Here is a 6,495-nt window from a genome sequence, read left to right as displayed (position 1 = left end):
GATCAGTGTCAGATTATAGTCATTTAGGCAAATGTGTTTCATCTTTTATGTTCCGCATTAGCAGCATGATACCAAAACCTGCTGAAATGTGACTGAATAAATTGATACTGCAAATTGGCTACACTTAAATCAAACAGCTTTTGGTACCTAAAAGGTGTTTTGTGCATTCACATTTAGATTATCTTCATAGAGTTAATTCAGTCTATGCTTTGGAACTGCACCAAAATGGGCAACGCTATTAATGCCTCTGGGCTCCCCATGAGCCCAGAAGGCCACAATCACTGTCTTTGTTATAATTTATATAATTGCACAATTTCTTCAAAATGTGGACCCCTGAAATTGCAGATAAAAACTTTTGTATTTTACTAAATCAGCCCCAGTCTTTAGTTTTAATACCTTTAATATTTTAGATGGTGTTATGCTGACATGGTGAATATTCTTTTAAAAAATACATTTCATCAAATTATCACTGACTAACTGATATGCACTCAAAGTAGGGCAGGGAAATAATCCACTGAAGGGAAAATTAACGGGCTCCCAGAAAAAAAAAAGAAAAGAAAAAAAACACCCGGGGAAGATGTGTGCGGCTGCTCAACAGGGGCCCACAGCTCATTTTACCCAAGGCCCTTTGGCCGATTATGTTTCTAATGAAAAATCATGTCTATGCATAAAATAATGTTATATGCTGAAAAAAAAAACCCTCTTCTTGTGTACTTTCTGGAACGCAAGAGGAAAAGAACAAAATGTTCACAGAACAGAAATCAAACATATAGTTTGACTAAGCATGTTTGTAGTTCTTAAAAAATAAAAGATCCATGTTCATATGACAACAGAATTAAAGCTGGGCTATCTTTAATTTATCATATAAATTTAATATCCATTAGATTTCTAAACATAATGTTTTAGGTTTTGCAACCAAAGGGCTAAGTTAAATTTATCTGAAATTATGAAGTTAATTAGCAAACTAGGCAACACTAATTGCTTGTTTTCGCCTTCAGAATAATAGTATGGAAATCTGACTGTGGTGTAAGGACTTTTCTGTCATGTGAGTGTAGGAGGAGGACCTTTTTTCTGTAGTTTCGATGAAAGCTAAAGCAAAGCTATTGTGATTTCGGAATATTATCCTCATTGGATGGTCATTTCGGAGGAAAACAGGTAAATTATGCTAGAGGGTGCATTGGTAGAAGGAAAGTGTGACGGCCAACAATGCAGGGATGCCCGCTGCAAAGGATGAGATACGGGTGGGTGGTAATAAGATGAAGGAGACTGCTACAAGGACAAGAGTATTTATAGAGAACAGGAGCCTTCAGTTTCTCCCTGGGGTGATCGATGGAGGAGCACAAGACCTGCACAGCAAATGTGTGTCTGATGCGGCATGTGTGTGTGTGTGTGTGGGTTGATGCTGGTGTGTGTGCGCTTGTAGTTGTTGCTTGCGTGAATAGTCGTTGGTTGTGGTTGTAGTTCATTTGTCTGTGTGTTGTGATAGTAATTGTGTGGTCGCCTGCTCATGTTGGAAGGTAAAATGGTTAATGAAGCAGCGGGGAAAAGTTTTTCGCATGGTTGCCTTATGTGCTCGGTATAAGTCTGAGATATAATCAAGCGTCTTTGCGTTAATCGAACAGGGTACTGAGGAGTGAGACAACTCTATCGTGCAGGAGAGTAATGGCTGAACAGAACAAAGTTGTTGCTGGCTGATTTGGGGTATAGACATCACTGTTAAGCCATATAGTCAGTTGTTCAGGACCGATGGATGAATTTGGTTACTGCTATAAGATATATCTCAGTTACATGTTTATTTTTAATACTGTGTGTCATTTTGGTTGGGGTTGATGGTTGTGAATTTGCTTGTATAGCGTGAGGATGAAGTTCAGTTTTCTGAGGCCGCTCATCATAAGTGCCTTCACAGCATGCGTTCGAGTTATATATAAAGATGAAGCTCTGTTCACATCCATCCGAGAGAGTGGGAGTGCGGCCGATGTGGCACAAAGCTATCGACCAATACACCACTTACAGAACTACTCAGTCTTCCTGACTTTAAAAAACAAGGTAATGAGAACGCGCCGGCATATTTATTTATTTATTTAGTTATGTTTTTAGGAAGTACTTGTGTGGATACTTATGAGGAAATTCAATTAAAATGGTTTTCAAAAAATAATTCAAATTGATGTTTGTATTTCTAAGTTTTACTTGATTGTAAATACAATTTTAATCTTTACCTTTAAAGGGCTTATAAATCAACCTTATCTAATGTTATCATAGAAATAGGATAACCGAATAAGTTTTATGTAGTAAAGCCCATTTGGCAAGATGAAAATGTGCTCACAGCAAAAGTATGGCCACCATTTGATTTTGGAGGAATCTTTACTTATATTTACTTGGGTTTAGGGATCAAGACAGATCTCGGGCTGCCTTTCTTCCGACTAATGCCAACTTGTTCTTGTTCCGCCTAACAGGGAAATTTGCAAGCTTTCAAATACAAGCTCTATTCTGTGGTTGATGGATAAAGTCAATTAATTAATCTAACTTCTGCAGCTGAAGCTTGTTGCCAACTATACAGCAGATTGCATTCATTGAAGCCCGGTATTCTCTTTGTTACGATTTGAGTTGATGAGCTACAAATGCTCCAGATTAATAACATTTTGACAGTGAGAAAAGCTGAAACGATCTCTGTCTGGAAACAGGATACTGTGAAATCCCTTAGATTCATGTTTAAATTACACTCACAGGCATTGCATTCATTGAAGCCCGGTATTCTCTTTGTTACGATTTGAGTTGATGAGCTACAAATGCTCCAGATTAATAACATTTTGACAGTGAGAAAAGCTGAAACGATCTCTGTCTGGAAACAGGATACTGTTTTTAGAAAGTTTTTAGGACTCTATTGAGTGCTGTAGAAAAGTTAGTGCAGCCAATTATTCAGTAACATGTAGAACCACCGTTAGACAAAATTGTGGTCTTTTAATTTCCTACCACAGCATTTCAATCAGGTCGCGGTCTGGACTTTGACTGGGCCATTGCAACACCTTGATCCTTTTCACCTATTCTGATGTAGATTTAATGGTTTGTTCCGATGCAACTCTGCAGATCTACGCCATGATGGCATGCTCTTCTAGAGAGAAGTGGTTCTCTCATGGCAGTCCTTCCAATAAACCCAGTTTCTAATGAACTTCAACATTTAACAAGCTTAACTGTTTAACTAGTAGAGTCATTCGCTTTTTTGCAGTCTCTCTCTATCCAGATGTTCCCAGATGTTATGGTGAATTTGGTCCGATGTCCACTCCTGTGGCATTACGTTAACACATACTCTACCTAAATGATCCTGACTGGCAAACTGCCAATACTTCTGTTTTGATGGTTACACCTGCTGATGATCAGTTGATCAAGTGTATCTGGTTAGCAGATCCTTACCATTTTAATTCTCGTGGAAGCAATAAGGATGTAGTTGATATAGGGGCTGCACAGTATCTCGAGAAAACTTCATCATAGGAAACAGTGTAAAGTAGTTCTAATAGAATTAAACTCAGTTAAATATTGTCCCCCACTTATATGTACGTAAACTATTTTGGTTCGGCCCCCAGCCTTTTAACCTGGCGGTTTCAAATGTCATAAACTGTTACGTGGAAAAGATTGCGAACAGATTAGGGTGCTTATTATAGGGTTTCCGAGAGTTCTTGCTTTTGTTTTAATTTGGCTTATAGTATACTAAAGTAAATGTGGTAGACTATATTACTAGTTCCTGTGGAAAGAGTTATTTTAGGTGGTTAAACCCGTGTTTAAATCGAGCAGTGGTTTTACCTTCACTATTCATTTCTCACGAAGACGTGTATGATCGTGTGCTGTGTATAGTGTTTTTACGTAAACAGACACGCTTGGAGGATAAGATTGCTCAGGCGCTTTGAGGTAATAAGTTAAGGGACATTTTTGACTCTGAGTTTTCTAAACCGGCTTCCTGAAATAGGGCCCCGGTCACACCCAAACAAACTGTGTAAACCTCTAACATTCACAGACTGTTTATGAAAGAAACACTGTTTATGAAGAAGCAGCCAGTATGGACGTGTGTGTTAAACCGGCAGTGTGTCTAATGTCCAGCAGGGGGCGACTCCTCTATGAAGGGGCTGAGGGCGCGCTGTGAATAATTTACCTGCAGTCACAATCTGGTCGTTAAGTGATGACGTGACGAATCCTACTTCCGGGCCTAAAGTAGTCTGCGTTTAATATGGCTTTTGTGTTGTTAACATGTTTAATGTTTTGTATTTTCTTCTATTTGATCTCAAAAAGCTCCTAAAACAGTCAGTGATCACTGTTGACCTCCCTCGGCTTTTATTACCGCTAATCATTTATTTAAGCTCAGTTTTTAAAACCTTAGGATGTAACTACAGCCCAGCCCATGCAGCAGTATATGAATGACTAACCTCGTATTGTGGATGGATTATCTCAGTTGTTCTCCTGGCTGAAGTTTGGTCCTTTTACAGCATCCTGCCATGCGATTACATTTGTTCCTGACCACCGAGAACACTCACGTTAACTTTTATCGAGTGGGAAAAAAGTTAGCTTGTTTATATTATGCTAACATAGCTGTGTCGCTAGCGGTCACGTAGCACATCATTATATACCAGCTAGCCAACTTCAGTAACCCTACAAACGTCACTGCTGTTTAGTTTTCTGTCTTCATTTATGCTGGAAGTGATAACAGAGCTGTACGTTTTAATTTGTTTCCAAAACCCCGCAGTCAGGACATGCTATATTGTATTTAGATAGAAGCTAGCGAGCTAACTCCCTGCTAACTTCTAACTCCGTTAAATGTCATAAATTCCGTTTTCATGGATGCCTGGATGTTAAACTCAATTGTTACACCTGGTAGAGCAGAACGCTGATCATTTTATTAAAGATGAAAGACTTTAGACAGTTTTTCAACTCTCAGTAATGCCATAGTGATCGTTTGATATATGGACCTGCAGCGGAGTTTAGACCCAGACACGGCTAGTGACGTCAGACTGAACAACCGGATTAGACTATTAGGAGCAGGAGGGACCATGCGCTTACCTGCTGCTCTCTGGCAGGTAGCTCCATGCCCTCCTGGGTTTTAAATGCACCTTAGAACACACATGCATCAACACTACAATGAGCGGGTGGAGGGAGGTTTGGAGTCTTCTCTCACCCCCGTTCTCTGCGGCCTGCTGGAGCGGGGGGGCTAGGAGGAGGAGTTGGCCGTCCGACTGCGGTCTGGAGTGTGGGGCCTCCCTGCTGCTGCGGAGTCGGGGCGGTCTGCCTCCCCCACCGCAGGGAAAAGGGTAACACCACCTGGGTCTGGGTGCAGTTCCCCCCTCCAGGGGCAAGGGTACCTAGACCCGGTTTGTAGAGTACGCTTGGGGAGTGTGATCGTGTGTACAGCGTCTCTTTATGTCTGTCTCCACGTTGGTTGAGTGTGGAGTAAGTGCATATGAGAGCATGAGGGTGGGAATGGATGTTTGTGTCTGTGTGTGCCTGTATGTCTGTGTCTATATGTCAGGTTGGGTATCAGACGCCACCTCTCTGGGGACATCTCAGGCCCTCCAAGGTTTGGAGGCCTATCTCCACCCACCACCACTTCCCCTGCCGGTGGCGGACTCCCTCTGGTGTCGGTGCGTTGGTGGTTCCTTGTGTCTGGGGGTGGGCGTCCGGGTACACACCGGCTCACTCCTTGGCGGCCGCTTATCGGGGCCTGGAGCCTGGGGCTTGCTCGGGCCACTTCGGAGGTGGGGTGCCCCCGGCCTCTCGGCCTGGGGCTCGGTCACTCAGGCACAGCTGGCTGCCGGCGGAGCTCACGGGCGCGTCACTGCAACTCCCCCTGGCTTCTGCTCCGCGGCTGCTGAGTGAGCCCTCATCTGGGACTCTCCTCAGCTCTTTCTGGGACAGTGGCGCGGCTGCCCCTCTGTTGGTCTTCCTTGGTCTCTTGTGTTCTGGGGGCCTCTGGATGTCTGGAGTTTTGATCTCCTCCATACCTGCTTCATGCCCTGGAGGACGGGGCTGTGGCTCCCCCACACTCCCTAGCAGATCATTACATGGAGAAACCTTTGGAATGCAAGCATGCTGATCCACACAGGTATGCACACAGGTGTACACACGGGTATTCACAGACGCGGACTACAGCTTTCTTGGCTGCTGCCTCAAAGCACATTGTGCGCTGTCTATCTTGCGTGCTGCACAATATCGTTTATTATTTAGTATCTACTGATATCTACTGCTAGCTAGTTTATTGTGATGGTGCCATTTTTTTTATTATGTTGCTCTTTGTTGTTTGCTTTCTCTTCTGTTTTTTTTCTCCATACAGGTGACCCAGGTGTGTTTGTTTTTCTTTCTTCCCCCCCTTCTCACCGTCTCTTCTCCCCTTTGGTTTTCTTTCTCTCCCTCTCTTTCTTTCATTCTTTCTCCCTGTCCTATCCCCCAGTCATGTCTGTCCCGTTTGTAGCAACTGAAAATAAAATAAATTCATAATTATAATAAAGGTCAATCAAA

Source organism: Haplochromis burtoni, unplaced genomic scaffold, assembly GCF_018398535.1.
Source record: "Haplochromis burtoni strain Fernald_Lab_line unplaced genomic scaffold, NCSU_Asbu1 Contig_310, whole genome shotgun sequence".
NCBI lineage: Eukaryota > Metazoa > Chordata > Actinopteri > Cichliformes > Cichlidae > Haplochromis > Haplochromis burtoni.
Note: the sequence above shows the minus strand (reverse complement) of the source record.